Source organism: Gopherus flavomarginatus, chromosome 22, assembly GCF_025201925.1.
Source record: "Gopherus flavomarginatus isolate rGopFla2 chromosome 22, rGopFla2.mat.asm, whole genome shotgun sequence".
In the NCBI taxonomy this organism is placed as follows: Eukaryota; Metazoa; Chordata; order Testudines; family Testudinidae; genus Gopherus; species Gopherus flavomarginatus.
This window is the reverse complement of record NC_066638.1, coordinates 6,345,811-6,357,437: the sequence shown is the minus strand read 5'-3', so window position 1 is coordinate 6,357,437 and position 11,627 is coordinate 6,345,811. Positions and strand designations below refer to the sequence as shown.

General features: G+C 51.6%; 1 protein-coding gene across 1 annotated transcript in view; it reads left to right on the top strand.

Moving 5' to 3' along the window:
- The first annotated feature begins 285 nt into the window (after positions 1 to 285).
- Positions 286 to 11,627, top strand: part of ADGRB2 (adhesion G protein-coupled receptor B2) — a 162,857-nt gene continuing 151,515 nt past the window's right edge. The window contains exon 1 of the mRNA XM_050932409.1: positions 286 to 355. The gene's annotated coding sequence lies outside the window, so the exon portion shown is untranslated. The remainder of the gene's footprint in view (positions 356 to 11,627) is intronic.

The following is an 11,627-nucleotide window of genomic DNA, read 5'->3' as shown; positions in this document are numbered from 1 at the left end:
TGCCAAGCTGGAAATTCTTGTCATTAATAAACCCGTCTGCTTGGGGGAAAATCAACTCTCGGAAGCCTAGGCAGCCCACCTTGTCCACGCCTGGATGCCCTCTCTTCCCCCTCACCCAGTCTGATTAGAAGAGCGAGTGACATGCTGACAGCAGCAGCATCAGCCACTGGACGACAAGCCACTGCCGTGTGTTGGGTTGGGGCTCTGTAGCCTGGTGCATTGCTGGAGTTGGGAGCTGGCTCGCTGGCTTTGCTTCCCTTTGTCCTTTCCCTGCTGAAGGGTATCCTGGGACACAGGAATTGGCCTTCGATTCCCTGCTCTGTCACCGTCTCCTTGTGTGACCTTGGGCAAGCTGGTGAGTCGTTCCGTGCCTCAGTTTCCCCGTCTATACAATGGATTTCTTTCTGTCTTGTCTACTTTGCTCGTGAGCCCTCTGAGGCCTGGTCGCTGAAGCTGGGTTTGCCCAGTGGGGCCATGATTTCAATCAGGGTGGCTAGGTGTGGTGGTAGTATAAAGAGTAACGATAAATGGTTCGCCCAAGCAGCAGATGTTGGTCTCCCCTAGTGAACAAACCACTGGCGAATTGCTGGGTTGTTTGGTGGGCTTGGTTCCAAGTGGTGGGCAAAGAGCCCTCGGTGCAGACGTCCCCTGTGTCTGTCACCTGGGCGGGGTGGCGCTGCTGAGTCGTGGAGGAGAGAAGCAGTGAAGATAAATTGGCACGGTGCAGGTCAGCACTGGTGGGAGGAGGCCGGGGCATGGGACAGAAACCCTGGTACGGTCTCTGCTCTGACTACAACACTCAGCATGGCATGTTGCCTAGGCAGGTTTGAAACCTTGACTGTGTTCTCAAGCCATGCAGGGAGCGTGCACCCTCAAGCTCCACTCGTCCCCTCTCTATCTTTTTTCACCTAGGTTCCTGCCCTGCCATCGAGGTCACTAGCCACGACTTGGCTGATCTCTGAACCCGACACTCCTGTCTGAAGTCAGGGGCGGGTGGCTGTTGGCTGCTGCGGGTCCAGTGGCATGGAACTCCCCCGCCCCAAATCCATCTCATTCCCTCCCTCTGCAGTTTTAAAAAGCCCCTGAAAGCTTGTTCTCTTCAGCCCCCCCGGGGCCTTTAAAGAGCCTCCTTTGCTGTGTATTTATCACTGTTCCCTTCCTTGTTTGCTCAGGTGTGTTTGAAGAGGGTGTGATTTTTACATTGCATTTGGGTTTATTCTGTTCTCCAGCACCCAGGTGCTTTGGTGCCATGTGTACAGTGATGTGTGTTAATTGTTATTTGTATTATAAGAGCACTATGAGATCTCAATTCAAGGTGTAGCTTCAATGCAATAAACAGCGTGTTTTTCACTTGAATTAAAAGAGCAGCGGAGACACAGCAACTCACCTTTTAACTTGGGGGTGGCAATCCCGGGCTCCAATAGAGGGTGGGTATACACTGCCTAGTAAACCTGGCTCTGTGAGATTCCTCGTAAAAGGGGCAGGGAGAGGGGGCGTTCCCAGAGGTGCTCTGAGGAGCAGCCTTCTGGGACTTAGTCCCGAGTCGTGTGATTTGCTCTCTGCATTGATCGCCGGTCTGGTTGATCCTCAGCTCCACCAGCTGCTGCAGGATAGCTTTGTAACCTGGATCATCGCTTGTGCTCTGGCCAAAGCTGCGTGACTTGGTTGCCTCGCACCAGAGATGAACCGGAAGCTGGCTGTGTTCCTCTGGCCGGCTAGCAGCATGCTTGCTGGCGTAGTTGTTGTTCGTGCTGGCCATAGCTTCTGCACATGAGGGGTTTGTGGGGAAAGGAAGGGTTCCGTGTTGAGCAGCTGTGTTTTGAGCCAGGAGGTTGTTTCCAGTAGGGCTGGGAAAGAAAGGCACAGGGGATTGTGGGATAGCAATGGTGGACTCTTCTGAGGCGTGTCTGGAGACCTGGGTTTGAGCTGTGTCCAGACTGTGAAATGCCAGGGGTTGGACCTGCATCACAGTGGGATACAGGCGTGGGTCCGCAGGCCCAGTTCAGACAGATTTGTGTGTGAATGGGTGCAGGGCTTGGGCTTACACCTGCGTCTGAGCCCAGGTTTACGATGCAGGGTAGACCCACAGGCTTCAACTCAAGCGGCTAAGCCGAGTTCAAACCTACTTGCCAGGTCTTCATGGCTATTTTAACCCCAGTTAAGAACACACCGCAGCTGGAACCTCCCGTCTAGCCAAGGCGTGACAGGTGGATGTACAAACACTAAAGGGCTGGGGCAGGGAGGATGCTAAATGGTGCGTAGCTGGGTTTTTAAAATGTGGAGCGAGAAGTCCATAAATGAGCTAAGAGTGCTCTTTGGGGGCTCCGTACGTTGCTGGATACACATGTGATGAGTCCAGAAGAGACATGAAATAATCACTAGCAAGCCACCTGCCTGGCTGTCATCATTAAGTCGTTTTCCATAGGCACTTCTGGGGCTTAAGAGAGCCACATAATGAATAACAATAGTAATTAGGGAAGGCAGGGCCTGGGGTATTAAAGAGACACCGAGGATGCAGCTTGGCTGGGCTGTTATTTCTTTGCAGGAAAATTGGGACATTCTACAGAACTGCGGAATCCCAAATGCCGTTTCACCTGTCTCGTGCCCTGCCCTGCTGCAACACCCCCTCTTGCTCCTGGCTGCTGCTCGGCGATTGCTTCCTCTCGGGCAGCCTCTGTACTTGAATGCACCTCGGCCCCATACCTTGGTGCCTGTTTTGCCAAAGCCGTGTAGTATGGAGTGCAACTGACAAGCGTCGCAACAGCAGTGAGTCCTGGCATCATCGTGAGCAAGTCGTGGCCCTGGAGCCAATGGGACTTATTTCGTGAGTAAGGCCTGCAGGATTTGCCCCCGGGTGGTAAATGCTTTGGGGGCAAGGACCTGTCCTTTGTAATCAGTGTGTGTAGCCCAGCTCCCTGCCTGGAGCCCCTGAGTGGTAATAATAATGATGAATTAGTAATATTGTCCTTAGTTATTATTAGCTGCTATGGATCCTTTTCCAAGCCCAGGCCCAAACTGATGTAGCCAAAACTGGATAACAAGTGTCCTGATCTAAAGAATTCGTCCTTTCTCCCCGTTATTAAAATGCATGCCCCCCCACCCCCACCCCCACGGCCGCATTTCTCCTGCATCCGAGCACCTGCGATTTAGGGCAGGCTTCAACACCGGCATTGAAAGAGCCAGTTCAAGGCCAGGGGTGAACAGATGTTCAAATTGCACTCATTTGGGGAACTACCCCTTCCCCTCTCCACACACAATTAAAAACCCCCTTGGATAAATCCACTGTGTGTGGCGCTGACATGCCTTTCCCAGCCCCTGTTCTCTAATTAGCCCCAAGTCAAAGGACAGTCCACTGAAAAAGCTTCCCCCAGGCCAGTCAGAACACGTCTGCAGGCAGCAGGAGCCTGTCCCTTTGCACAGCGAAACGTCCCCTTGCAGCTCCCTTTGCCTGCTGGGCCACTGAGAGATTCAATGTGATGCCTGATCCTAGGTCCAGAGCAAGTTGTCACCACCTTGCGGCTGCTCGCTGGCCTACCTGAGATGAGTTTGGTGGGTTTCAGAGCAGTTCCTAGTGGATGGGTGTCCACGTGGTAGAAAGACACCGGCACATCTGGCAGCAGTGGTATCCTTAGCGAGAGGCCTCAGGAGAAAGGCCGGGACGGTTATTTCCAAAACAGCCTAAAGGATTTAGGAACGCACATCCCAGGGAAAGTCTTTGGGTGCTTTTGAAAATCTCTCCTTGACTGAGTAGGACCTGAAGTTGAATTTACCCCATTGGACCTCCAGGTCGAGGGGCGATAGCCACTGGTGGGGCAGTATGTGTCTGGACCCGTCTGTGCTGTACTGTTCTGGGCACTGAGGTCCCCATTAACTTCAAGGCAGCTTGTGCTGGAAGAGGGGCCAGTGCCGAGAGGTTTGGCTGACCTGAGCCAGAGATAGGACCTCAAGATCCAAGGCTGACAGCGGACGTCTTTCCACCAGCACGGATTGCACTTCATGTTTAAAACGGACATTCAGGCTGCCAGCAGCACCAGCAAATAAATCACCGATTCTCTCTGGCATTCACTCTGCACTCATCGCAGCTGCTCCGGAGACCCTCGGCTGCAGGGGCAGAGGTCAATGGGCTCGGATGGAGCAGCAGCTCACTCCCGGTGCCGGGTTGGCTGCCAAAATGGTGCTTCTCCAGCTCGGTCATGCCCAAGGGTGGACAAGTCTCTCCCTTTTTGTATCAAAAAGCCAGTGCTGTTGGAAACGGGCAAAGCCTGACCATGGAATGGGTCAAATCCCCCGAATGCTGGCGGTGCAATCAACTTCTGCACACAGATACTCAGAACTGGGGCAGTTCTTCTCCGTCCTTGCCACTTTCCTTTGCCCCTTTTCCCCCTCCATGACGCCCTGATGCTTGGAACAGCCCCTACCTCTCCTTTCTGATCCCTCCTTCTGAGAAGGCTTTTAGTGATTCCATCAGTAAGTTGTAACCACACGGCCCAAATTCAGGGCTGCCCCCACTGCGTGATACATGTCTGAAAGGTTCCATTTGTGTCTACACTGGACAAGGCAACTGCAATGTGTTCTGGATCAGAGCTTCCTCAAGGTCTGAGTCAGGCCGAGATAGGAAACTTCATGCAGTAGAGGGCTGGTCTCCTATTAAGATTGTGAGTGCCAAGCATGTGGCCACCTCTCCGAAGGTTAAGAATTAAAGCTGGGCAGGAAGTGGTTTTCTTGTCCCACCAAAAAGCCCAGAAAGCGTTTTCAGTTTGGGTCCATCAAGCGGGTTTATTTTGAAATGTTTCATTTTGATTTCAACTCCCCCCCCCCCTTTAAACCTATTTTTAGTTTAATTAGCAGAAATTTCTAAATGAAAAGTTGTTTCGACCTGGACATTGTTTCATTTCAAAAATGTCAAAACAAAATGTTGTGACAATTTCAAAAAAAAAAAATTCAACCTCTTTTTTTCAAATTGGAAGCTTTGTGGAAACCGATCTTGTTTCACAAACCATTTGGGTTTTGACAAATCAGCATTTTACAATGAAAAAACCCATTTCTTTGAAAAATTCCCGACTAGCTCTGTTACTAATGATGCAGTATGCTAAGGAAGAGAGCTTCAGCTGCTCTGAACTGGGTGTGCCTTCACTGAAGCTAATGTACACCTGGCCGTGAAGTCGAGGCAGCTGCACCTTTTTACTGAATCTCTATCCGGTGATAAATACACAGGAATGAGCAGTTCCGTCATGACTGTGGGGTTCGTGACACCCACAAAAGGGTGACTTTTTGCAATGGTGGGTGGCCCTGCCTTCGGGGCCTGATCACTCAATGAGAGGTTGTTCTGGTGATGTAATGCTGCTGACTTGGTGTCTGATTGGCTGAGGGCCTCAGCAGTGCTGAACTTTGCTAAAGTTTAGAGTGGGCTCTGAGACCTGTCTGTGCTGGGTTCTGGAATCTGGCTCCAACTTTCCCAAAGCTGGGGGGTGACCAGATTTGGGCTGACAGCTTGGGCCTCATCGCTTGAGTTGGGTGGACACTCAGAATATTCCTCTAGATCAGCTCTTATTTAAACTCAGTTATTTTCCCAACTCGGTTTCCGATCCTTCGCTGCCATTGAGAAGAAGCAGCTTGAGGTTCTTCTGTCCTGGCTGGCAGGGGAGGAACTCAGCTGAAGCAACGGTGCTGCTCTTCAGAATAGCAACCCACCCCGGGGAGAGGCAGCCAGCTTCTGCAAGCACGGACTCTGTGCTCCATGCACCTAGGGGCTGAATATCAGGTCAGACAGTGGTTCTGCAGGCTACCAATGATGCATTTCGCAGTTCACGCTGCCACTGAGGCTTATTTGCTGTCTATAAGCAGGCCGCTTAGATCTGGTGCATTTGTGTTTTATTTTCTTTTAAAGATCCCCCTGTTACACGGCAAAAATTAATGGCGGGGGCCGGGGGAGGCTACACTCATGAGAAATCAACAGGCTGGTGGAAGGTTGTGCTGTTCTCCGGGAAACTCATTAAGATGGATGGATGCTATTGAATACACACAGAACAAGGGCAATTCTCCATCACCCGACCCCTCCCTTCGCTGCCTGTGTTTTTGGTAGGGCCTCGGCAGTTCGTCTTCCATACAAAATGCACATTCTGGCTGTGAAGTTGGGTATTCATAGTCCTGTGATGTTCTGCAGTACAAGAATTTTTCTGACATATGTTCTCCCCTCTGCTCCTCCTTCTACCCACCCCCTTTCCTTCTCACGTCCCTGGTGTAACAGGAAGAAGAAAAGCTCAGACATCAAATTGAACTTACTTTATCCTAATAATTAGCCAGATTCATTACTACTGTGTTTTTGGTGTTCGCTGTGTCTTGCAATGAATATGCATCTCTGCTACCCTCTGCCTCCCAAGGTGTCTCTCGCAGTTCTGGTCGGCTGCCCTGTTTTTTTCATCTCCTGCCTTAAGCTGTTGCAGTGCGCCGTTAAAACAGCAGCCGTCTCGCATTCAGAAGTAGCTGCATTTCAGTGCTGAGGGAACTGAGTCCCATGGCTGTCCAGGCTGCAGAGCGCTTTGAGATTCTGTGGGATGAAGAGCCCCATAAACGTGAGATGTTGGTATTTTACTGTCACGGCTGGACCAGATTTTCCAGAGTTCAGCACCCAGCTGTGACCCTTGTGCCCGGATTTTCAAAAGTGCTGAGTGCCCATCATGCACTTTTTTTAATGCAAATCCGGCTCCAACATTAGGCCGCAGTTTTCAAAAGTGATAAGTGCTTTGGGGGGATCTCAGCTAGGGTGACCAGATGTTTTGATTTTATAGGGATAGTCCCGATATTTGGGGCTTTGTCTTATATAGGCGCCTATTACCCCTGCCCCCGTCCCGATTTTTCACACTTGCTGTCTAGTCACCCTTATCTCAGCATCTCTGTGTCCAACCTGACAATTAAAACAAGCTTAATTTTCAGAGGGTGGATTTTAAGCTCTTTCTGAAAATCAGGTCCCTTTTAAAATGTCTGAAGCTGGATACTCCAAATCACTAGTTACTTCTGCAGAATCTCTGCCTGTTTGTTTGTTATACTGTCCTTTTTGTATATTGTTGCTCCATTCCTTAGCATAAAAGAGAAGAAATGAGAGAAAACAGAATGGCCAAATCAATACATTCCTGTTCTAAAATGCATGAATACAGCACAGACAGTGGAAAGTTAAATTCCTAGTGGAGGGGATTTTCCACAGCCCTCCGCCTTGCTAGTCTCCATGGCCTCCGACATGTACTGAGAGTGGTAGCTCTCCAAATTCTCTCAGATGCTGTGTCCCAAGACCAGATGTTCCCCCTTTGCCCCAGATTGCATGGATGTTTCTTGCCCTTTCACTGCCTTTGTCTTTCTGTTGAATTTCTGCTGGGGTTAAAAATAGCTAAAGAGATGCTAAAATAGAATTAAGGTGCTGAATAGGTAAACACAGTTTGGGCTTGCCCTGCTGCCTGCTTAATTTCAGCAGAAAGAGGCTTTCTTCCCAATTGCCTTCCTACGAAGGATATTGACGACTAAGAAATGCAAGGGCACAGCACCCGGGCAGTGCAGAGGGGAATGAGGAACGATGTTTCTTGGATTAGCGAGTTGTGTTAGTCACCAGGCTCATCTCACAGATCAGAACAGCATTGAGGAATTTATTCCCAGAAGTTCCTATAAACCCAGGCTTTGGACCTGATCCTGCGGTCAATGCTCAAACTCCTCCACTGAAGCCAGTGGGAGCGAGCATATTTCATAGAGACGTGAAATTAGCCTGCGGAGTGTTTTCCTTTCACAGCAACTGCAGAGTGCTTTCTTGTGCCCAAACAGCTATGTTTGTATGCAGCGAACAATAAGCAAAGTCATAGAAAAGTGTTGGTCACTGCTTGGTAAGAACCCAGGAATTTTAGCACTAATCACATAGGTTTCTTTCTTGTGTGCTATAGGATTCTGTTAGTTGTAAGCAGCAGGCTGTTGTAGATGCCTTGGCCTACCACTAGAGGGCGGAATGATCAGACGTCAGCATGTCATATTTACTGGCCCTAGAACTGATGCTTCAGGGCCAGCAGGGGGAGCCTAAAAGAGGGGCTTTCTGTGGGTCCTACCAAAAAAAAAAGTGGAGTTTAAAAGCTTGCAACTTCTTGATGGATTTCTGTATAAGGACAGAAAACAAGTGGCTCTTCAGAATATAGATTCAAACAAGGAAGGTCCCTTTTTGGATCTTAAAAAACCCCCAAACCTGTGGTTGATTTCACTTTGTTCCGGAAAGGAGGGGGTGTTTCAGAAACGCTGTCACAAATCTCTGGCTGATGTCAAGGAGGCAGAGAGACAGAGAAGGAATTAAGTGCTCTGAAAAGCTGGCAAAGGTTCATCTGGGAACCCTTCTGGGGACTCTTTCAAATCTATCTCCCCACCCCCCATAAAAAATTAAAATTTGCAATGACTGTCTGTCTGCCAGTGACAGCACCTGTCAGTTCTGGGGGATCTGCTCCCTCATTGCTCTTGCAAAGGTTCCCACTCACTGGCCCTTGGGAGTTTATATTTCTGGCAGGGGCAGTCATTTTGGCTTTTCTCAGTCCTCCTCCTCCAGGCCCGCACACCCTCCCCGATGCCCCCCATGTTCCTTGCCAACCGCTGGCTCTTCAGCCACAGGGCTTTGCCGGCTCTGCCCCCATCGTCTTAGCACCATGGTAACTGACTTCCCTTGATCTGCCGCTCCTATGGCAGAAAAATGCCTTGGAATTTAAAAGTAAATGTTGGGCCATGTTGTGCTGGGAGGTGATGTGTAGTTATGTTCACACACACACACGCACGTGCAGACACACCCCTCCAAACACATGCATGGCCCTATGCCCAGACCCATGAACACACACACACACGTGCGTACACTGCTCGGATTCACAGAGACGCTCAGGTGAACAACTAAGCCCCCTCTTCCCAGCAGCTCCTTCCCCACACAGCCTGGTTTATCTCACCAGCTGGGAGGGGAGAGCGCAGAGCAGGTGTCCTTTGCTGCCCACTGACAGGCCGTGAGAGTCGGATAAGGAAGGTTAATAGAAACACAGACAAGTCCCTCCGAGGCTCAGGGATGTCAGCGCTTTGAAGCTGTCACTCAGCCTGCGGAGATCTCCCTGGCCACGCTGAGGGGGGTCCCACTCGCTAGCTCCGCCCTCTGGATACTGCAGCCCATGGCCCTCATCCAGCGCTGCATGAATCAATAGAACATCCTCCGCTGAGTGCAGAGGGGAGTGTGTCAGACCCCGTGTAACTGGTAAAATGTCCGGAGACTCTTATGATAAGCAAATGTAACCCCTCCTCCCCCGGATGATGCTCTGTCTGCCTCCACTGGCACCAGGGCTGCGCATCGTGGCCGATGTTAGCCTTGCCTAACAGAGGCGGGTCTGTTAGCTCGGACAGTCAAGGCTCATGCTTTTAAAGCTAGAGGTCCCAGGTTCAATCCCAGCCAGCAGCACAGAGGAGGTTACATGACCTCCAGGATGTGTCCTCATCCAGACCCTTTGATCTTGATGCCAGGTGGAGCCCCTATTCCTCCCTTGGCCCTCTGTCTGCTAATACTCAACAGTCCCCTAGCCGTGGGGCACCATGTGCAGTAAAACTGCACAACCCTAACCTTATACAGAGACCGCCTTGTTTCCCCCCACGCGGCCTCCTTTTGGGAGCGCCTGCCCTCTAAGAAGGGATCAGCACAAGAGGCCTCAGCTGCTTCTGAAATGTCTTCTGCTTTAGGATATGGAAAACGTCTTCGGTCAGCCGATGAGGCCTTCTGTGCAGACAGCGTTCGACTGCATTTCAACTCCGGCTGAGCGGGGAGTTTAGTGCTGCCAGAGGCTTGGGAAATCTCAGGCAGTAAGTCCAGCAGCAGCAGGACCTAGAGGACAGCTTTGCAATGGTATGTCAGGGCCTAAGGATGCAGCAGGTGCCTCGTGAGATTGACAAAATCCCTTTGATGCCCAACTGCCAGTTGCCTTAGTAAATCCCCCTCGTCACCTGTCTGCATCTGCAAAGGCCTAAACATCTTTAGAGATCTGTCCCAAGATCAGAGTACTTGGCGCTGGCACGTACCTGCCCCCTGGGGAATTTCACCAATGTCCAGCCTGCACTGGTCAGATGAGAACTTCTATCTCATTGTTGGTGTTACAGTGGTGGAGGTCAGCAGAGTTAACTGTACCAGGCCCTGTCTCTTCCCCCCCAACCCATGGCCACTGACACAGACAAGACTCACAAAGGAAGGGTTATCATCTCCCTTTCATAAATGGGATGGGGAGACCCCAAGACCCCAGGGAAGTGACTCACCCTCTCGGTGCGTGACGTGGGCTCTGCCTGCCCGATGTGGAGTCAGCTGAATGTTGTGGGCTTTACTGCTGATTATCCTTGTGGGTCTGCTTTGCCTGCCAGCTCCCAGGGCTCTGTTGTAATGCAGGGATCATGTTCTGGCAGCAGGGGAGGTGAATAGACTCGGCAGGCCAGGGTGATGGCTTGCCGGGGGGCAGTTTTCCCTTCGCTGGAGGGCAGCCTCTGGAGATTCTCTCCAGGGTGCGTGCCCCTTGTTGATCCCGCAGTTAGGAAAGCTGTCGCCTCTCTAACCGACTCCCCGGCGTCACTGGCTGGGCACTGGAAGACGTCGCCTGACCAGAGCGCACAGTGTGGATGGGGATCTGACCAGCGCAGCTGGGAAGCTGCTCCCAGCCCACCGGAGGGTGGGCAATGCCAGGCAGGGCAGAAAGGTAAACTAGGGTGCAGGGAACTGGCTCTCACCCTCACTGTGGGGATCTGTGTTCAGAGCCTTGTGCCACTAGCGTTACTGTGCCATGGACGGGTACCCTCAGGCAGGGCCTCGACGAGCTAGCGTGGCGCTCCGAGTATCGCATGCCAGGCTCTGGGGCACCAGCCTGGGTCTCGGCATGGGCAGCATGGGGCTCAAGGTGGCTGGGTGAGCGGGTTGGCTCCAGCCACTGGCGGCTGGGTGTGGGCAGTTGGCTTGCAGGACACACTCCCCTTTGCAGCAGGCCAGTCCCTGGATCCCTGCACTAACAGCTGTGATCCCAGAAGGCAGAGCTGAGGCCTCATCCTAGCTTCTTGTAAGGGGTGTGGGGAGCAAAGAGGCCAGAGGTACCAGTACAAACTGAGCCCCCCACCCCCATCAGCAATCTGCAGCCTCTGGTCTCCCCCAGCTCCCGGTGAGCCTGCCCCTCATGGCAGCAGGGCTACAGCTTGAGACAGTGAAATCTGCATTTAAATAAGGCTATTTAAAGCCAGTGCCGGGCAGGGGAGTGAAAGAATCAGTTTTCTAAGTGGGAAGGCAGTGAGTTATTTTACGTAGGATTGGAAATAGAGCTTAAATCGGGCCTCGGAAATGAGAGGGAGAGGCGGCAGGGGCTGGGAAATGAAGCCCAAGCTATTTGCTTTGTGTCTAAACGACTCTCAGGGAAATAATTCCACCTCCTCTCTCTCGTCTCCCCCCTCCAGGGATGGTTTTCTGCTGGGTCTAGAAGCCAACTGTCCACTGAGACACTTCTTCTCCCCCACCCCCCTGGCCAATCTTTCTCTTCATTATCATCATATTACGACGGGGACATCTTTCTCTGGTGCTTGTACCCGGTGCAGGTGCCTCCACTTGTAGCCGGCAGGGG